The sequence below is a fragment of the Micromys minutus genome (assembly GCF_963924665.1).
Source record: "Micromys minutus genome assembly, chromosome: 9".
NCBI classification, from domain to species: Eukaryota; Metazoa; Chordata; class Mammalia; order Rodentia; family Muridae; genus Micromys; species Micromys minutus.
In genome coordinates this window covers 57,694,919-57,717,371 of record NC_137978.1, presented here as the reverse complement: position 1 = coordinate 57,717,371, position 22,453 = coordinate 57,694,919, and the positions used below count along the sequence as shown (strand labels likewise).

Here is a 22,453-nt window from a genome sequence, read left to right as displayed (position 1 = left end):
AATATCTAGACATAAAGACAGCAGATCCATACATCTTCTCCACTTATACTCACTTGAACACACTGTCTGAAAATATAATGACCAAAAAGATTCCCAGGGACACAACCCTTGCCCAACAAGGCAAAGCCCAAAATCAGCATTCCAAACCCAGATGCCTAGACACCAGCTGTGGGCTGATGTTAAGTTGATACATAACAGGACAATCAAGAGGTAGGTGGGGAAAAGGCTAGGAAAAGAGGAAAGAAGGGAGATTCCAGGAGGAATGAAGATGGAGGCAGATGTGTATGTTTCTCTCTGTGCATCTCTTCATAAATAAGGTTGTTATATATGTTTTATAAGGGATGGAACTGTACAAGATCATTTGAATTACCTAGGTGGGCAAATTATATTATATACCTATTAGATCGGAGAAGTTTGGAGTGTTCTTTGATTTAACTACTTATTTGAGTTCAAAGGGTGTAGTGAAGGAACTCGTAAAGCCCACCACGGAGTTTCAGTGTGTGTGTGTGTGTGTGTGTGTGTGTGTGTGTGTGTGTGTGCTCGAGCCTGTCTAAGGCTTGGCCACAACATGCCAGGGGAAGTGAGTGAAAACAACAGACAGGGGCGGTTGTACCCACCCAGGACAGAAGCAGCAGGGGCAGTAGAATAAACCATGCCTGAGTTCTTAGAGGCATGGAGCTCCAAGTGGGGTAGGGACCACACTGTGTGTACTTGGTTCTAAACTAGAGAAGCATCCTTGGAGTGAGACCTCAGAAACCTATAAAAGGATAAGTCATCCATTTCATGTTTGCCACACAACCAGCATAGTTACAATAACAACCAGGAAAATATGTCACTCACAGAGACAACTATCCTAACATGGCAGATCCTGAATATTCCAACATAATTAAAATTGCAAGAAAAAGGCTTAAAACCAACTGTGTGAAGATAACAAGGCTCTCTGAGAAATTAATAAATACCTAAAATAAATCCATGAAACACGAACAATAAGAGAAAAATCAATAAAGCCCATAAATAAAGCTGAGAACAAACAGTTGATTGAATCACATAAAACTTTCCAGACCCAAAAATTGAAAATAGAAGCAGTAAAGAAAGCAGAAAGAGAGGCAATCCTGGAAATGAAAATTGTAGGAGCTTTTCTAAGGCAAAAAGCACAGTCATTTGGACAAAGAGAAAAGACAGCCTAAAGAATGGGAAAAGACTTTTACCAACTATATATATTACACATAAAGGCCTTAAAGAACCAACAATTCTATTTAATAAGAATGGGAAAAGACTTTTACCAACTGTATTTATTACACATAAAGGCCTCAAAGAACAAACAATTCTATTTAATACAGGCTGCAGATCTCAACAGAATTCTCAAAAGGCTGTGTGAGAAACACAAGAAACACTTTTAAGAAATGTTGAACATTTTTGGCTGTCACAAAAATGCAAACAAAAACTACTGTGAGATTTCTCTTCGAACAAGTCAGAATAGCTAAGGTCAATACTACAAGTGACAGATCATGCTGGCAAGGAAGTGGAGGAGGGGAGCACTGTTCCATTGCTGGTGGGAGGACAAACTAATGCAGACACTATGGAAATGAATATTGTGTTTCCTCAGAAAACTGGGAATTGGGCTACTTCAGACCCAGCTTGAGAATTTACCTAAATAAAATGTTCCACTCTACAGGAAGGATACCTGTTCAGTACATTCATAGTGGCTTCACTCACTAAACTCGATTCTTACACAGGTCCCCCTTTATTTTTCATCCCGCCAACAATCCAGGGAGGTAGGAGGACCGTCACTCAGTGGTCAGGGCCCAGCCTGAAAAGAGCTGCACAGTAGAGCCAGGATTAGTGATTCAAAGAAAGTCTTAGCTACACAGCATGAGGAAGGCTGAGCTACATGGAGCCTTGCTATAAAGAAATATGAAAGCCCTTGAAAAAAAGAAATGGAATTTTTAGTGAATTGGAGACACTGGAGAGTAGAAACAAGTATGAGACCGGAGCAGTGACGAATAAAGAAAATGAAATTTAAAGAGTAATAGCAACAATTGACTTTAAAAAAAAAAAAAATATATATATATATATATATATAATTGAAAGTCGGCTAAGTACGATGAGTTTGAAAAAGAACAGACTCTTCCCTGGTAGAGGGAATGGCATTAGTAAGACACTGTTTCATCTTGGCCCAACATTAGCTGCTGAGATCTGTAACCTGACACACACAGCTACAGCCAATAGCCCCTATCTGAAATCTCTAACCTAGGTTATGAGACAGCCTCTAACTAAAGAATTTAGAAGTTTAATCAAGAGAAAAGCAAGGTCATTGTCCTGGGGAGCAATAGACTGGGATTAAGGTGACCTGACTCAATGCAGCTTGTCTCAGAAACAGTTTGGTAATAGGCTGAAGTTATAGCTGTCCTAGGATTAGTACACCTTCACAGGAAGAAGAAATCACTCTAAGCAATAATAAAGATTAATTACGAAAAATTAATGACAATAATAAAGATTAATTACGAAAATCTATGACACCATGCATTTGGCTCTGGACAGTCCTCAAAGACAAGTCAGCAGAGAACAGATTTTGCTATCCACATGGGCTGTCACTCTTAAGTCTCTTTTAGGATCAAAACCCAGGTTTAGATATGGACTGGAGACTGCAATTCCAGACACTTCAGCGGTTAGGAGATCTACAGAGCAAAGATATTCCCACACTTATTTCATGAGTACACCAGTGCCCTAAAACAGCAGGTCATTCTCGGTGATAGGGTCTAAGTGGTAAGTCCCTGAGAGTGAGAAAGACAACAAAAGTAGAAGATGGAAAAGATGAAGCTGCAGTGGAGAGCTCTGTAGTTTTTAATAAATTCTAAATCATTCAAGTTTACCAAGGAGGACTCAGGATCCAGATGCTGGGGTGAAAGCCTGCTAGCTCAGAAAGGCAGAGAAAGCACACCATTGATGTTCCTCTTCAGCTGAAATCCCAGAAGGAATCCCTTTCTGACACTCCAGACTGAATGTCTTTCCCTTCAGCTTCCTAAACATCTCTCTGCCCTCCCAACTGCCTCTTAGTCTCTATGGTTTCTTATTTAATAATCTAGGTTCTCTTCCAATTCCCTGGTTGATTTTCTTATCTCTTGACCTATAGTTGATTTTATTTGATCATGTTTACACTCGGGGTTCACAGTATGAAGAAAATATGCTGTGACAGAAGTCTTGCATAAGCTACATGTCATGCCATATCTCCTAAGAAAAATAGCATCTTGGATACTACTTACAGGGGAAATATGGGAGACTTCTTTGAAGTCATCAGAAACTATCATACAATGGGAAAAACTCAGGAGGAGTCTAACAAATCCATGCTGTTTACAGGGAACACGGGATATATGAGATACATTACTGAACAAGCCAACAGTGGACCTGGGACTGATAACCACAGCCCCATGGGTGGCAAGAGTTGGGTCCTCAGGATGTGACATAACTTCTCCCCACAGGTCCTGCCCCAGACCATTACCAGCTTTCTTTCCCAAGCATATTCCTTAATTTAGAGAAGGAGGTCTGTAAAAGTAATTTTATTCACCTGAAGTAATTGTCTTCTCAGAGGCATATCAGTCTGCTTACCTAGCCTAGTCATTAGAAATTTCTAATATCTGTACAATCATATCTAGTCTTAGAATATTTTCAAACTCAGAGATTTCATGCTGAGCAAGTTCACCTTTCCTAGTTCTTCCTGAACTCTTGCTGGCAGCTCAACTCACCTTTTCTGGCTAAAACTCCTCTACATACTGACTGATTCAATCCTACTCCTCCCACCCCTCCCCACCACCCCCCCACACACACACACACCTCTTCTGAATCACTCTGCTTGGTCTCATACTAACTCTACCAATATGTTCTAACCTTCTGTCTCCCTCTCTGGTTTGTTCTGTCTTTACCTGTGTTTAGTTTGTCCTCTCTTCAACTTATTACACTTGGTTGTAGTCCTATGATGTCACCTTGACCAGCTTGTTAGAGGCCAGTTCTTTGATAAGCATGTTTGGTTTTGAGAGGCCAAACCCATTTCATCTCGGTACCAGCATCCATCTTAAAGGAAAGAAAAGCCCAAGAACTTGACTTGCAGCAGAACCCAAGCTGCACTAACATACAATGAAGGACCACATGGCTTTTCCTTGGCAGAGTTTACTCCCTAGCTACTTCCTAGCAATAGTTACTCAAAGATTCATTTGATTGTTCCAGATGCACTTTCAGACCATTTGTGATGGTATCCAGTCTTGCTTCAGAGCACCTGTCCGTTTACAGTCATTCTATTAGATATTTGACAGACTGGATACCCCCTTCCTCATCCCCTCACTTGCTCCTATTTTTCTATAAAACCTTGTCCTGCTGAGGGTTCAAGGCTTCTCTACCTGCCCTCCCTCTCTTGCTCTTGTCACCACATAGGGCTGTGGTTATAAGCAGTAAAGAGACCATAATACTACTACAAAGGAAACGGCTCCTGGCTGGTTTTGTAGGGGTTCAAAAACATTTCCTGGCACAAGAGTTTCATATCCGGGACAAGAGACTAAGGTACATCTTTTATGTATAAAAGCAGATCAGGCCTCAAGGTTCTCCCAGAATCCCTCTCAGTTCGACCTCATCTCCACCCTATCCCTGAACTTCCCAGCACAGGGCTAGCCTGCCCTTGCCCTAGAGGCTCTTTCCCAAATCATCCAGTCATTTGGTACCCTTATCCTCCCATCCACCCCCTTCCCTTATCTCACTTTCATGCCTGCTTCCTCTCTCTCTTCCTGGTGACCTCGGACTTTGGGGCCAGTGAACTTGCCCAACAGCAACTTCCCAATAAACTGGCACTACATTTTATCTAATCTGGCTAGAATTTGGCTCATTTCATCAGCAGAGAACAAAGAACTTATCGATGAGGATGGGCCTACTGGTTCGTTGTGGATCGGGGTTGTCTCCTTTGTTGGGGTCTGGAGCCATGTTGCTTAACACTCCTAGTGAATCCTAGCATCCTATCTCTAACAGGCACGGTTAGCATAGTACTCATCTGTGGGGTGTTTTAGAGGGAGTGTTCCCTCACCGGAATTCTACTCCGCGTGACTTACACTCTCCTAAGCATTTGGAATTCCTTTACTCGTCTACATCACAGCTTAATACTGGAGTGCTACCCATCACTTGAGATACCTTTGACAACCGCCACAAAAAATAGAACACCAAGTGGATCCTACAACGAAATCTTAAATGCTAAGGTCATTAGACGTTACTAAGAAAAACTCGGGCTCTTCGAGTTTGACATTTTGCCAAAGATGTTTCTGCACACAAGCCCCTACTGCAAATGTCTGGTAAGGGAGCCATAGTGAACTTATTCAGAGACAACCACCGGATCCACGGAATGAGCAGGACTAAAAGAGACCCCACATGAGGCCATATCTTTCCTCTGCTTACCGAGTCCCAGGGAGGACCCACTACACCAGCTCCCGAGGCGCCGCCGCCTGCTCCTCCCCGACGTGGGCAGTGACCCTATGCTCACCGTGCCGCAGCTTCGGACCTTGACTGAGCGTCCCTCAGAGCACCCAGTACACAAGTCCACTTCTTCCTCCAGAAACCAAGGTGGAGAGCTTACATTAACAATTTTCAAAATTAACCCCGGAAGCCTCCTCGGCCCAGGAATCGCGTGACTTCCAGGAATGCTGGGAATTGTAGTTCCTCGGAAATAACAAAGGCTCATGGGAAAGTATGGTGACCTAATTGTCTAAGCACTTGTAACAAGTGACTGATGCATTTCAAGCTGGCAAATTCCGGGGGAATTTTCCTGACCAACGTCCATCTCTCGATCAGTATTTAATATTAAATAAGTGTCTGCTTTCAATTTGGTTTAAAATAGAAGAGTTGATTTTTTTTTTCCAGCAAAAATCAGGTTTAACATACAGAGACAACTCTGCCTCACAATTGCTCTTCAATCCCTTATACTGGAGAGTGAGCTGAGTTGCCAAGGATGCTAAGTGTCCTGAGGTTCAGATTTTTCACATCAGGAAGCTGAAGCAGGATCCTTACAAAAGCAAACACTCTCTAAAAGAATCTAAGATAAGCAGTTTGCCAGAGGGGCTTCCAGCACAAACAGGCTGAGATAAGTTAGAAAGGATATCCTGACCTTGGGTTCCTAGAAATAGAGTTGAGTAATTTTTCACAGAATTCTTGATCAAGGAGATCCAATTCTAGTTCAGACTGAAATGGGAGTGCTCTGAGTAGTGTGCTAATAAAGCTGGGAGCCCTACACTTCCTGTTTCTATGTAAGCCTCTCTTTTCTGCTGGTCCTCTTGATGTCTAGGTGTCCTGGCCTCATTTGGTCTCACTTTGCCTAAGAGAGCACTGGCTACCTGGGGGTACACACCCATTACTGAAAATGTAGATGTGTGTGTGTGTGTGTGTGTGTGTGTGTGTGTGTGTGTGTGTGTGTGTTTGTGTATGTGTATTCTCTACTATATCATCTCACAAAACCCAGACTGTTCTGGAACTTACAATGTAGCCAGGGATGTCCTTGAACTTCGGACCCTTCTGCCTCCACTTCCTGAGTATGGAGTATGGTCATGTGTCACCTGGCCACGCTCAGGATACTAGCTTTGTCAAATTAGCATTAGAGTAGAAGCAGCTACAAGAGAGGGATCTTGTTTCTCCCATGCCTTGTATGCTTTAGGTTGCTTAAGATTAAATCTCAGCTTTGATGCTCGAGTGAGCACACACACACACACACACACACACACACACACGAAGGTTTTTTTGTTTTTTTGATTTTTCAGTTTCATGCTGGAGAAATGGCTCAGCGGTTGGCACTGGCTGCTCGTTGAGAGGTCCCAGATTCAATTCCCAACAGCCACGTGGTGATTCAAAACTTTCTGTTGAAAGACCCCCGAAGGGAGACCCTCATTCAAGTCTCAGGAGAGGCGCGCACCCAGCGAGGCACCGAGACCAGACTTGCTGCAATCGCAAGAGGAAGTTTATTGAAAGTGAAACAGAGTGAGATCTCAGGCCAGCATGCTGGGGTCGAGACTCATATACCACACAGGGGTAGAGGAGTTCCACCCCGGCCTGAACTTGTAACGAGCTTATAAAGGCAAAAACCACAAGAGAGGGAGAGGACGGGGGAAGAATGAGGAAATTCAAAGCGGACAATGAGGAAATTCGAAGCTGAAGAATCATACATTTTTTATCAGTACACACAGGAAACACCTAGGGCGTTGGAACATTCCACAGAGGTCAACAGGACCTTCTGCAGTTATTTTGGGAACTCAAATCTCAAGTAACTTCCAGGAGCAGAGGAGAGGGCCCTAGGGCAAGGAATCAGTGTCCTTTGACAACCTTTTACTCTTCACTGTAACTCCAGTTCCAGGAAATTTGTTGGTCATTTCTGGCCTTCGTGGGTACCAGGCATACACGTGATGCACAGGCAGTCAGGCAGGTAGGTCACACACTCATATCTTTAAATTAAACAAAACCAATCAAATCAAAAGACACTTTTTCTTTTCTAAGGCCAGATTCGTACGTTTAAAAAAAAAAAAAAAACAATGAAAAAGAAACTGCAAAAAGGAACTTGAACCATTCAGAGGCATCTTCTTTTTGTGTGTTCTGTTTAAGGTTCTTGAGATGAAGAAAGCCTAGATCTTAGCAGGTTGGCTTCAGAGTCATAGCCTCTGGGTGCAAAGAAAACAGGTATGCCATACCCTGCTAAGCATGTGGTCTTCAGTTTTTTGGTTTTTTGGGGTTTGGTTTTTGATTTTTTTTTTTTTTAATCTTAGAGGATTGTATTATCCTGTGGCTTCTGCTCATGAAGCTGTAAAAATGCTTTTCCTGTCATGTCCCATGTGTTTGTCAGGGTAAGTCAACTATGCTGCAGTAACAAGTTAATGCCCCAGATCTCTAATGTAAAGGCATATTTCATTCATTACTAAATTGTTCCATTTATTTATTTGTATACAGTGTTGTACCTTTTACTTAGGAGACACTTTTATTTTTCTCACTTGGGGCTGGAAAGGTGGCTTGGTTGTTAAAAGTGGAAGCTCACAATCATTCATAATCCAGCTTCTGGGGAATCTAGCACCCTCTTTAGGCCCATGTACCTGGGCACATGCACACATGCAGGTAAAACACTGGTACACAATGAAATAAAAAGAAACAAACAGTTTCAACTAATATTCTTCTCATTATTCACATCCAAAGTAGAAAAAAATGAATGATTTCTTTCCGGACAGGTTATTTAAGAAGATTGAAAGCCATCAGGGTATGGGCTGTTTAGAATCTGAAGAGACAATCTGTCCTTTAAAGGCTCTGCCTGCCTCTCTATTATTGTAAGTGTGTCCATATGCCACAGTGCAGAATTGGAGGTCAGAGGACAATGCCGAGGAATCAATTCTCTCCTCTGTGTCAGTCCTGGGCATCAAACCTACTTAAACTATAATGCCAGCACTAGAAATCTTGTCCAGCTTCCCTCTCTCCATCTGAGGAAACTCTGTCCCCATTAAGTTTCCCTCGAGATGCCTGTTTATCTTGTTGATGGCAGCCATCATTCTTTCTGTATCTAGGAATGTAACGAGTCAGGATCTGTGTTAAAGTGAAATCTAGCCACATCTCTCCTTCACTGATGGCTTTAGCTCACTGTGTATTAAGTCAATAAGTTTCATCCATGGTGGAATATGTTAATATTTCCTTAAGAGTTTTATTTTTTGGAAGAAAAGATGTTTATTAAATATCACCTACTATCATGGGTAGTGGGTGCCAATGACCGGCTTTGGCCCGCATGTGGTGGGTAAACTGAGGCAAGCAGTCAATGGGGATCAGTGCTTAGAGCCAGAGTGGATTCAGATGCCTGCATGGGCTGCTGCCAAAGGCAGCCAGCAATTAGAGAAGTCACACAGCCGACTTTTGCTGAAGGAACAAAGCTTAAAACCTGGATCTGGCACTACCCGTGGCCAGCAGAAAAACTAGGAACTCTTTCACCTCCTTCGGGCTGGCAAGAAAGAAAAGGAAAGATAGGATTAGCACATGCATATGTGTGTGTACACGTACACACATACACGGGGGGGGGGGGGAGAGAGAAGAAGGGAGGGAGGAAGGGAGGGAGAGTAGATAAAACAAAAAACAGAGTCCAATAACTTCATTTTACAAACAGACATGTATACATACATACATGTATGCACGCATAAAGACCTACATGCATACATGCATGTATACAGGCTTACAGACATATATCTTCACATTCACATGTAGAATGATTACAGCAAAGCTCCAGCAAACAGGCTCCAAACATCTCATATATACTGGTGCAGACATAAATACAGACAATTGTTAGCAAGCTCCAACACACCCAGACAGGCCTTACATATATATACACATACATATAGTTGATGGATGGAAGGAACAATGTTCCAAACCTCTACTCACACAAACCTTACACAGAGTTGTTGGAATCTCTAACCCTCATAGTTTATTCTTTTTTCCATAGCATCTATACCCCCTCAAAATCTTTCAAGCATCATAAAATTACAATGTGATTACATTTTAGTTTTCTTCTAGTGAATGCTTATGAAAAAACAGTGTGTTCTGCAACAACTTTACAATAAGTAACATTATGTAGTACAGATAAAGAAAACAAATTATTTCCAAAAAACCCACATATATTTGTAAATAAGCAACTGGTTATAGAATAACAAATTGTAAGAAAGCAAGGTCATTTTCTCAGCCATTTTCCCTTACTGTCAGGCAGTGGTTACACATAAAAGGAGTAATTATTTTATTATTTATCTTTAAAAGTAACCTTGTAAATATCGTAAAAGAATCACAGATCTAAACTTTCATATAAAGATCAGTCACATCTCCCTTAAATCCTTAAATCCTAAAAATTCATATCTTCTCAGCAAGTCTTAATAAGTCGTATCAGGAAGCTGAGGGGGAAATGGGTGTTAAAAATCAATCATCACAAGTCCCGCCTCAGTTACAGCTATGTCAGCCATTGTTCTTGTTCCCTGAACTAAAAGGTTTTAATTTAACTAATAAGAGGTGTGCCTTTCTGAACTTCAAATTGTTCCTTTAGATTTTCTACATCAGCGCCCGGAGTAAAAACATCTCAACCTCGTTTCATTGACAACTTCACTTTTCCAAATGTTTTTAAGAATGGCGGCCATGGCTGGCAGTCTATGTCTCTAAGTTTTCCACTAGGGTGGTGATTGAATCATTGATCTGCTCCAGCAGCGATGCCTGAAAGAGATCAAGCATTGTTCTTGTGAGTGCCAGATATGCTGCTCAGTGAAGGGACTGGAAGCTTCCTTACAGCGTCCATATAATTCTTGGAGTGAGAAGGATATGAATTTCAGCCCAAATAGAGAGAGCAGAGTGTGGATTCAGAAATGCTCCTCCCAACATTGTGACCTTGAGTATATTATGTATCCTCCTGAGCTGGCATTCATCACTTCTGACAATCCCTGTGAGAGAGGTGAAAGGGGACATTGCATCTCTTTCTAGAATTACAACAGGTCCACTGACTGCTGAGCAGTAATTCACTGCACCTGTCTGGCCACAGCCACCCAGGGTGCTGTAGATTTTATCCCTGAAGCATCTGGAGGGTTTGTCCTCATAATCTCCTGGCTGGGAACTGAATTGGGATATTTGTCCAGCATCAAGAAAGAGGATCTGAAGCTGGACGTGGTGTCAGAGGATCTCTTGAGTTAAAGGCCAGCCTTGTCTATAGAGCAAATTCCAGGGCAGCCTGGGCTATACACAGATATTCAATAAAATTCAAAAACAAAAAACAAAAAAGAAGAGAAAGGAAAGAAGGAAGGAAAGAAAGAAAGAAAAAGAAAGAAGGAAGGAAGGAAGGAAAAGGGGAAAATGAAAAAAGAACTTGCTATGTAGCACCAGCCTATGGAAGAGTCAAGGTAAGATCAAGGTGTAGATGATTTTATTGACTTCCTGTGAAAGCATGGTAGTCACATGGAAGGTTGTAAGTTAACATCATAACCCAGGAGGACAGGGAGATTCTCCTCAGCTATCCCTGCCCTCCACTCTAGTATGTTCTAACATCAAGATCATCCTCAGTGGCACTGAAATCACCCGTGATCAATATTCCCCAGGCTTTTTGCCTTTGCCTTCTGTGAACAGATAGGGGATGCATTCTGACCTCTTTGGACCCTGAGTTCTGTCCATAGACAGGAAGAAGGGATGTGGGTGACCAGGGATTTCCCTGTCGCCAGCACCTGGAAAATAAGGATGGCTGCAGTGTACAGAGAAATGAAAGTGGAAATACAGATTAATATGGCCAGTGAGAATGGCCTGGGGTTGGGTCCAGAGCAATAGTTTCTATGGTGGAATCGAGCCAGCCTAGCAAGAACAAGGCTCCTCTTTATCTATGAAATCTGTGAAGCAGTGAGCCCCTAACAATCTGGATTGACCCAGGAATCTCAAGCTAGGATAAGGAAAAAAGCAGAGAGAATGACATTTTCTAGGATCAGAAATCAGTATCACACAGTTTTGAGTTGTCAGACCACCTGGCAGGAGAGACTAGATTTGAAAAGAAGGGCCAGTTTAGCAGGGTGTGAGGGTGCCCATCTTTAATTGCAGTACTAGGAAGCAGAGACAGGCAGATCATAATTTGAGGCCAGCCTGGTCTAGAAAACTAGTTCCAAGTACACCAGGGTTACAAAGAGAAACTGTCTTTAAATATATATATGTATATATATATATATATATATATATATATATATATATATATAGAGAGAGAGAGAGAGAGAGAGAGAGAGAGAGAGAGAGAGAGACAGACAGAGGGAAAGAGACTGGAATGTTGAATGTCCAAAGAGTAGTTACTTCACATTGGGCCAGCCCAGAACAGCCATTCCTATGACCTGCCCCCACGTGACCTCGTGTCACTAACAGAGAAAAATCCTTTTAGAATCTGTTACCAGACAACTATCTCCCACCAGCCCAAATGCTCAAGTAGTATCCTGAGCATAGAGAACAATTTCCCCCATCTCACTGGACCTGCCTTTCTGATGTACCCACAGATGTATTTTAAAGTTTCCTCGGACTATGACTCACTTCACTGTTTAAAGCTATTCAATAATAGTAATAATAATAATAATAATAATAATAATAATAATAATAATAATAATAAGGATTTCCTGAAACTGCTTCCACGTTGGAACATATAATTTGCGAGGATCTGAATGTGTGCACTCAGGCCATGATCACTCAGAATGGCTCTAGAATAAACACTGTAATTTCTATTAAGAAGAGAGCTGTGGTTCCTTCACATTTCTATTCACCCTACCTCATGTTCCTGTATTCACCCATGCCCCAACACACGTACACAAGCATGCACGCACACATGGGCTGCAGGAGGCACCACCTTCATCACCATGGCCTCAGAACTGAGTCATTTAACAGCCCACGGGCTACATGTCTTTCACAGACACCACCATCGGGCTTCTCTGTAGCTGAAGCCTTAAACTCAGTTTCTCTTGGTCTCACTTTTTCATTCTGACTCTGAAGGGCTGTTTTTGATCTCTCTCATGTGGTTTTCAACAGAGCCCTGAATGGCGCTCAAAACTCTAGCCTCCAGGCCACGCCACCTGCTTCTCTGGTCAGTCCACCAGTGCTGGAAAAGGCCCAGAACTGCCCTGCTGGCCAGCCCACAGTTTGAGAGTTGGAAGGTAGAGAGGAAGGAGACAGGAAAGATCAGAAGTGCTGTAATGGGGAGGGGTGCGGGGACAGACCCAGGTGCTTAAGTATGTCATTCAAATGTCCTCATCTTGTGCTGCTGAGAGCCATCCGAGAAGTGCTGGTTCAGAGAGGTATGAGATGAGTTATCTGTGGAGACATGCTGACACTTTGTGGTCACCATCTGATGGCAGAGTTTCCCCAGGGTCACTGCCACCTGTATACCCCATTCGTTCCCTGCTATCAGACTTGGGGGGGGGTTCATCCATACACTTATACACCCTTCCTGCAGCTGTGTGGGATCATGGGACCATTGCTGGCAAATCAATCAACTGAACAACTCTGTGGTGAGTCGGATGCCACCTGCTCAGGGACCTTTGGGACTCTAGCCCACCACGCCCCCACCCTTACTTCCTTCCTTCTTGGTTGTATGAAGCTGAGCATAACAGAAAACTGTGGATCATGAAGCCCGGTGGAATGATCTGCCCTTTGTTCTTTTTTTTTTTTCAAAACAGGATTCTATGAAGCTCAGACTGGTCCAGATTGAATGTGTAACTGAGGTTGATCTTGAATTCAGACCCTCCCACCTTTGCCTCAAAAGTGCTGAGATTACAGGCCTATGTAACTACACCCAGCTGTTCCATTTTCTCCCCTACCTTCTCTCTCCTCCTCCCCTACAACTTTCTTCTATGTTTCTCCTTTTCTCTCCTCCAGTGTTGGGAATTGAACTCAGGGCCTTATGCTTGCTAGACAAAGATTCTACCCATGAACGATACCCCTGAGTTTTCTTTTCCTGATGTGACTTTGAACAAGTCACCACCACACTCAATACCTTTTGTCTTTCTTTTTGAGACAGGTTCTCACCATGTAGCTCTGCCTGGCCTCAAACTCACAGAGGTCTTCATGACTTCATTTCATGAATGCTGGGATTACAACATACAACATGCTTCCTCAAGTCAATATCTTTTTAGAGGGAAAGACTGTTGAGACAGGTTTTTCTCTGTGCATCAGAGCCCTGGCTGTCCTGGAACTCATAAATATCTGCATGCCTCTGCCTCCCAAGTTCTGAGACGAACGGCATGGACCACAACTGCCCAGCTTGTTACCTTTTTAAAAACGTTCCTTTTATTTTTGTATATAAGGCTATGTAAGTATATGCCATGAGTGTGCCCTATGAGGCTAGCTGGTTCTATGGCCATAGTGTTGAGAACCAGATTCAGGTCCTTTGTAAAAGGGGCAAGAGCTCTTAACTGCTAAGCCATCTCTCCAACCCACTTAACTCAGTGTCTATCTACAAAAGGCATTTTTTATGATGCCCACCTTGTGTGATATAGAGCAGAGAGATGAACATGGTCTGAACTGTGTCCCCACACCCCCACATGTCTGTCCAAGCTCTAGACTCCCCAGTAGATGGCTGTATCTGGAGGGAAAGCATTTAGGAAGGTAAGCAGGCAATGGTCTAGCCCTACTCCAGCAAGATTACTGTCTTTTTAAACAGGGAACTTCAGCAATGAGCAAGCACAATGTGGTTGTATGGGAACAACTAAGGGAGTGACTGTCTAAAAGCTAAAAAGTCAGACCCTTGGAAAAGCCAGACCACCAATGCCTGGCCTTGGGCTTCAGCCTCCAGAATCAGGAGCAGTTAGATTTCTGTTGGGTAAGCATCCCAGTCTCTGGTGTTTTGTCATAGACCAGGCAGAAGTTATTCTAGGCCCACTGTCCTAGCCTGAAATGGTTGAAACTAGGTCTAGTTTAGATTTCAGGATTTTAAAGTACTTGCATATATAATGAGACATCTTAGACATAAGGCAGAAATTCAAACACATAATTCATGTGTGTTTTATACACATGTATCCATAGGGGAGGACTGCCTGACACAAAAACAAGGTACCTCTTCAGGTAAAAGTGCTTGCTGCAAAAACCTCATATGTGCTGAGTCTGTGTGGTGGACCCTCTCAGTGGAAGGAGAGAACCTAGTCCTGCAAGTTATCTTCCGACCTCCATAATGTTGCAGGAGCGCACGCGCGCGCACACACACACACACACACACACACACACACACACACACACACACACACACACAAACACAGGGTGGGGGAAGATAGAGAGAGAGAGAGAGTCAGAGAGCCAGACCTGACAAAAGCAGCTTAAGGAAGGCTTTGTTCAGGCTCCTGGTTCCAGAGGGATACAACCCCACCTGACAACAAAGATGTGGTTGCAGGAACCTGAGGTAGCTGCTCACATTGTGTCTGTAGTCTAGAGATGGAGAGAGATGGATGCTAGTTCTCAGCCCACTTTCTTCTCTCTATGTAGTCCAGGTCCTCAGCCCACTAGATGGTGCTGCCCACATCCAGAGTGTGTTCCCTCCTCTGCTGAAGCTTTAAAGAAATGTCCACACAGACCTGTCTAGCAGCATGTTTCCCAGATGATTCTAAGTTCAGCCAAGCTGACAATAAAGACTGGGGTCACGTAAGATCAGGCACAGAATTATCCATTGATGGCATTACTCTGACACTTGAAGAATTAAAATGGAGAGATGTTTTGCACTTTGAATTTTCATATTAGGGGTTATGAGCCTGTGGTGGCTGGCATGCACATAACAGCTGATCAGTGAGGTAACAAATACTGTTCAGGAAGAAGTCCTGAAACCAAGAAATGCATTTTCATCTGCCTGGCACAGGAAGGCATCCTCCTATGGGGTACATGAGACTCTGGAGTGTTTTCTCAGAGCAGAGATTGGATAGGCTTTCTCGTTTTCCCTTGGGAGATTGGGGACACCTCTCTTGTGTGTTTGGCATCCCCAGGGTTAAGAGCCACATAACATCCTACAGGCTTAAAGAGTTAGGAGAGAAAGGGAGGCACTGGGGAGATTACACCAGGCACACCGATGCACACCTGTAATTCAGCACAGAATCGGAACAGAGCAGATAGCTCTAAATTCCAGGCTAGCCTGGTCTACAAAGGACGTTCCAGGACAACCTCCCTCTTTTGACCCAGAGATGAGCTTGCAATTATGCAACACACCTGACTTGCTTGCTTATTTATTTACTTATTTATTTATTTAATTTGTTTTTTTTAGAGATGGGGTCTCACTGTGTAGCCTTGGCTGGTAGGGAACTCCCTATGTAAACCAGGTTGGCCTTGAACTCTCGGAGATCTACCTTCTTCTACCTCCCCAGAGCTGAGATTAAAGATAGATGTTCACCACTGTGCCTGCCTACTCCCGGTTTTGATAGGATTTCTCAAGCAACCCTGGCTGACTCCAACTTCTGATCATCCTGCCTCACTTCCCCAAGTGCTCGGTTTATAGGCTTAGACTGCCACGAGGGGTTTTCTGCAGCACAGGTGATCGAACTCCATGATTTCTGCACACTAGACAAGCATCACAGTGAACTCCTCCACAGCCTGGACCACAAAACCTGCCCCCTTTTCTCTTTTACATGCCTGGATCCCTACAATTACACAGGGATTTTCCTGACACAAATGAAGTCTCTGTGGGCTGCTTGTTTTCATCTGAGTCCGGCGGAAGGACACAGGGATCAGCTGAGGGAAGGAAACGCTGTCCTGCTACCTGAATCTGTGCAGTGGGGCACTCCCCATACAAAACCCTGATCTGGTCATTTGGAGACGAGGGCCCCTCTTGTAGGTAGCACGAATGCCCAGTGAGCTACAAGACAGGCCTGGAACAGCAGGCATGAGATGAGTCATCCAGAGCTATTTCTCACCCAGCATTTCTCACTCTGATTGGGCTGCTCACAGGCAGAGCCCTCTTTCTTCTCAGAGCTGAGTCAGTTGCCTGAACTGGCTTTGCCCACTTTTGGCCTCCCTTGGGGCTCATTCTCCTTGCCTGCAACACAGGGGTCCCCTGGGGCTGCTCAAAGTCCCCATAAAGCCTTTCTTAAGTTCTTTCCAGCATCCCCTTCTGCTTCTTCCTTTATTTAGGTATCAGGAAACATCCTCTTCAGAGCAGCCCTCCCTGGTCACAGTCCCCACAGTTAGAATGGGCTGTCCTCACAGTTATCTGCTGTCTTTTAGGATAGCCAGCTTCCCCGACTCTTCAGAAGCCTCGCCTGTGCACATTGTCTCGCTCCTTCCTTCTTTTCACATCCAATCACCAGCCAATTATTTCAGTTCTACCCCACACTTGGTCCAGGCTGTGGCTTCTCTCACTGGCCCTGCCTGATGGGAGAGACCATTTCCTTCCCGCTGATGCAGTAGAGAACTCCAATCTGCCCTTTCCCCACAACTACCTTTAACACACCAGTGACCTTGAGTGACCCCCTGGAAAGGCACACAGTCCTTAGTGGTATCCCACCTCCTTCTACTTCTTCTCAGTCCCCTCTTTCTCCTCTCACAACCGCTCAGTCCCTCAGGGATTTTGCACCTTCTCTGACTGCCAAGCTTTCTCGAGATTCAAGAAGCCACCTTCTTTCTCAGGACAGTCTTTCTAGTCACATAATACAAGAAAAACCAGGAAACCCTGAACTTCATCCACACTGAGACATGCCGTACCTCTCTTTCACACCCACAGTGTCCTGACCACATCAAACTTGTGTGAGACCCTCTGCTCCGGCACACTCCACCATTTGTTTTTGTTTTAATTCTTTTGACCATGGCTTCTTAGACCAACTGTCTCCATGTTAAGGTCAGAGAGCTTATACTAGGCATGTGAGTTTTGCTTTGACAGTGTAATCTCATGTGTCCTGGTCTAGCCTTGAAGTCCCTTTGTAGCTCAAGATGATCTTAAACTTCCTGTCCTGCCTTCTGCTCTTCACCCCAACCCCCCAAAGGCTTTGATTAACAGTCCTAGGGGGAAAGCCCCAGGACTTCACACATGCTCCCTAGGCATTCTACCAAGTGAACCACGCCTCTGGCATTCGGATACTGGGTGCTGAGTGTTAAATGGGCATTGTTCCCACAGCATCCCAGCAAGCTGCAGACACAGCCAAATGGGCCCTGTAGTCCTTGGCACCTCTTTATGTCATGAAGTCTGCATCCCTGCGCTCAAGTTCTTGCTCCCTGATGGTGGTTTGCAAGAGGCATCCACCAGGGAGCCATAGATAAACACATACAGGCTGCTGGTGGCCAGTGGGCTGCTGTTGTATCTCAGGATCTGTGTCAGTCAGGCCCCAGGAAAGATTAGAGTCTTCCTTCCATCCTGCTTTCCTGGGAGCCCTAAAATGCCTTCTGATACTAATCAACAACACAAAGAGTTGTTGAGTGTCAAATGACTTTTGCTCAGTTGTTCCTATTACTAGACATCACAAGCCTCAGATCCAGCTGAAGCCTTAGTTGAGGTTAACATTTCCCCCATAGCTTGAAGATTTCATGGCTGGCAAGCCTCGGGCTAGAACAGTTTTTAAACACTTCACAACCCCTCTGTTTGAAAGGAGAGGAATCCTGATTGGCATTGGTCCTACCTTGCTGCTTATTGGAATTGACTGGGGAAACTTCCAAGAGATTGTCTGAGAGAGCCACTCATGAGTGAACAGGGTTTTTCCTTGTTAAATACCTCATGCCTGGTGTAGTGACAGCAAGGATGACGGCTCTGAGGAACAGCTACATGTCTACTTCTTTCAGAGATTTGTGTTTTCAGCAGTGTTGACTCTTCTCCTCTGCTCAACATACCCCTTGCTGGAGCTCCAGTAGCAGATCTCACATTTTTCTGCAAAGCTTCCTAGGGCTCATTACCTTGGCCACCATTAGGGCCACCCACTTACATCTACTGTCCTAAGTATGATGTCCACCAGCCAAACGGTCAGTTTTGAATGAGTGGATTTAAATCGTGTAGGAAGAATAATTAAAAATAATAAGCCCAAATGAGGTAGCACATGCATTCAATCCCAATGCTCAGGAGGCAGGAGGATCTCTGTAAAATTAAAGCCAGCCTAGTCTACATAGTGAGTATCATGAAAAGACTATCTCAAAGAAAGAAAAAAAAAATCCAAAAAGAATATATAGCAATTTGGTAGATTTATGGCAGAACATCACTAAATCAGGCTCTTAAAACACAACCTGCACAAATCTACTAGGAAAGCCCCTCTGAGGCAGCCAGCTGGAGTTCCCAGTAGACAGAGTCCTGGGCTGAGTGAGGGGCCCCTGGGTGAGTCTTATGAGTAATAGATGTATGATGTAATCAATTGGGATCTCACAACATCTAACAGAAACCAACTGGGCAAGTTGAGACAATCAGGTGAAATTTCTAATGGAGCTTTTGCTCCACAACTGAACATCCCAGAGCTGACGTTCCAGGTTTTCTCTCCCTCTGGCCGGCACTTTCCCATTCCTGGATGGTGATGATAGTAACTTGTTGGCAATGGCCACCCTTCTAACACTTCTCAAGGGTTCTCGGTTTCGCTCTTAGGAAGTATTTCTCTTCTCTTCCCTTCCAGTGTTAAAGAGACCGGCCCCTCTGCAAACAAGGATTCTTGGTGACACTTTCAGACAAACAAGCTAGAGTCTGAAATGGTGGTGGTGATGGTGGACAACCCCAGTTCTAAAGCTAACTAAATTCTTGGTGAGATTAAACATCCAGACAGTTTACTAATAGAAACATCATAAGAGGCAGACTCAGTCTTTGTCCTCCTGTTTCCCAGGAGAAGTGAGCCTGTGGTAAAGTGGTAGTACTGGGAAGAGGGGACTAGGGAAGGTTTATAGTTGACTCAGGATTTTGGTAGCATTTGAGGAAGAAACAGTGTCACACACAGGGCTACACAGGAAGAAAAGACCTGTCTCAAAATAAAAGGTTTTATGCAACATTTGAAAACTTTGTATTAGGGCTCCCACACAGCTCATGGACAAGGGTTATTGCCACCAAGTCTGATTATCTGAGTGTGATTTCCCTGACCCCTCATAATAGAAGGTAAAAACCCACTTCTACAAGTTGTTTTCTGACCTCCACGTGCAGGCTGTCCTACCATCCAGATAATCAAAGGAACAAACAAACAAATAAATAAAAATTTAAAAGTATTCAACTCTACTGAGAGCATAGTAAACATAGTCTACTACTTAATTTACTATTTTGTGTCTTTTGAGACAGGATTGTATAGGGCCGGCTAGTGTCAATTTTGTTTTTAAATCATTTTGTTTTGTTTTGTTTATGTAGTTGGTTGGTTGATTTATGGCTTTTTTTACTTACTAATTTATGAGTATGAATTTTTTTTGCCTACATGCAATTATTTTAGCCATGTGTGTGCCTGGTGCCCATAGAATTCAAGAGAGGACATCAGTCCCCTAAAACTGGAGTTCTAGATGTTTGTAAGCTACTGTGCACATACTTGGAAGCAACCTAGGTCCTCTGCAATAGAAACAAGTTTTCTCCACCACTGAGCCACCTCTCCAGCTCCTTCAGTCCTTCCTCTAACTCTTCCATACTGATCCCCGACCTCAACTCAATGGTTGGCTATATGTACCTGCATTTGTCTCAGCCAGTTGCTGGTAGAATTTCGCAGAGGACAGCCATGCCGGGCTCTTTTCTGCACGCACAACATGGCCTCAATAATAGTGTCGGGACTGGGTGTGTGCAATCTGAATAGATGAAACATCGGGGGAAAAAAGGATGGGTCATCAAGAGAAAATGTCCTAAGAAAAAAACAGTAAATTAGCTAAGTTATCACCGAACTTTATCTTGTCTCTTTTGCCTTCTACAGACATAGTGGGAAATGGTCTTTATGTGGTCCTAATTTAGAGTGTGGCTCTCTCCTTCTCTAAACATATGCGTGTTTGTTAAAGAAAAATCCAAAATCTCTGTTTCTTAACAGAACAGTCACTTGGTATGGAACAGAGGGAATCAAAATAAGGAACTGTTCTATGGCCACTAGTCTCATACTGTTTGTTATTCATTTGACTTTTTAGAACTTTTTAAAGGTACAAATATTATCTCAAAATCTATAAGATCGTTATTTACTCTGAACTTTCTGTAACGATACTAGTATCATACTGAATACTAACTAATTCTAGAAATAAGCTTTATCTAGCTTCCTGTGTGTGTTTTCAGGTTTGAGTCTGAATCAAGTAACTACAAAGTTTGTATACCTTGGATGTACTAACAGATCACTGTCCGAAAACCTTTCTGAGATCTACTGAATATGGCATTTAAAATGTTTAAGTTTTCTAACATTCCTAACAGTAACCTGTTAGGTTTCCGAGATGATGATAAGGCCCCCCAATAATGAATCTATCTGGATTGTAGTAATTCTATCACTAAGCAAAACTTGTGGCTCATGTCTATAGGCAGGTGAGGGCAGGCACAAGATAAGGCAAAGCCTGTGATTGGACAGTGAAATAGTAAGGCAGGAACAGAGTTTTTGAGAGGCCAAAGAGATAGGGGTGGAGGGAAGAAGAGAAAATGGAGGAGGAGGATAACCCAGACTCGTATGGCTTTAATTAGCCACAGGTAGCTATGTGTATCTTATAAGAGATGGACTTTTACAGGACAATTTGTCTTATCTAGATGGATGGTTTATATCAATATCAGTTGGCTCTGAGTTTATTATGTGGATGTATTGTGGAGTGAGAATTTACTGATATAAATCTGATTGAAAAATCACAAGCTTCTAGAGTTTTGATTTTGTGGGGTTACTGGGAATTGTGACAATAACCACAGGGGATGCTAAAAATGTGAGCAGAGCTCACAACAGAGAGTCACAGGAGGGTGGCTGCTACTTGAGACAGAGACTAGCCAAGAGGGCCGCTGTCAAGGACAGAGAGCAGCAGGAGATAGCGTGACATGGTTTATGGAACCGTTCACCCTTTTAAAAATGTTTACCACTATAAAAACTGCCCTATGCCAGGTTCTGTTGAAACAGTGGACACCTTTGGGGTTACTGCTATGTTCTACATAGCCAGGATTGCCACTGAATTGACAAATACCTCCAAAGATCAACTTTAGACTACAAACTGCTCAGGACATTCAAACTGCTGAGTTCATATGAGACCAACACAAACATTCTACAGATCTTTGACCTAAAAAATATTTAATACTAAGACTGATAGATACAACCAAGCTGGGGATTGTGGAAAGCTTGGCAGAAGTAGCTTCATTATTGTACATAGGTTTACTGTGTTAGCATTAAAATCTTTCCTATTTATTTGGACATAAAAAGGGGGGAGGGTTATAGAAACAATATAGGAATAATAGGGAAAGGGCAGATTATTGAATCTGCTCCAATAGATTTTGTATCTTGATAGAAAAATAAGGTTCTATTTGGTTGCATGGGTATAGATCTTTATATACTGATATAAAATTAAGGTTATATTTTGGTGACAACATATCAGGTCCTTTTAAGATATTGTACTTATCTAATTCTTAGTTGTGTGAGTTATGTGCAGTGGAAAGTCCTAGCCCTTTTGAGAGCTACTATTACAAACTCTTTAGGATAATTAAGAAATGCAACTTAATAGTCAATCATAGTTATGGATTAATTTAACCATTACTGGTTCAGTTAATCACAGATTTTTCTAAGCTAATCAGACAGTAAATAGCTACAGATGAGCAAAATTTACCTATCAAATATACTGAGATAGATGGTCTTCAAAACGCTCAGAGATCTATAGAATGTGGCACTCAAAATTATTTTATTAATTTAAGACGTTTTAAATTAAATTGTGCATCCTTATTTTAAAAAACACAGATAAATGTACAGATTTTAAGCATTTTTTGCATAAAAGTATATGAATACATTTAATTTAAGACTTTTTAACAATGAGACATGTCAGGTCCTGGCAGCACCCCCATACTATTTCAAGGAAAATGATGAGGATGGAA

At 43.0% G+C, this 22,453-nt stretch overlaps 1 protein-coding gene across 1 annotated transcript in view; it reads right to left on the bottom strand.

The window, feature by feature from the left end:
• The window catches only part of LOC308424364 (uncharacterized protein), a gene marked incomplete at its 3' end in the record, with an annotated part of 55,977 nt that extends 50,417 nt beyond the window's left edge, over nucleotides 1-5,560 (bottom strand). Inside the window, exon 1 of the mRNA XM_080921278.1 lies at nucleotides 5,431-5,560. The remainder of the gene's footprint in view (nucleotides 1-5,430) is intronic.
• Nucleotides 5,561-22,453: the final 16,893 nt, after the last annotated feature.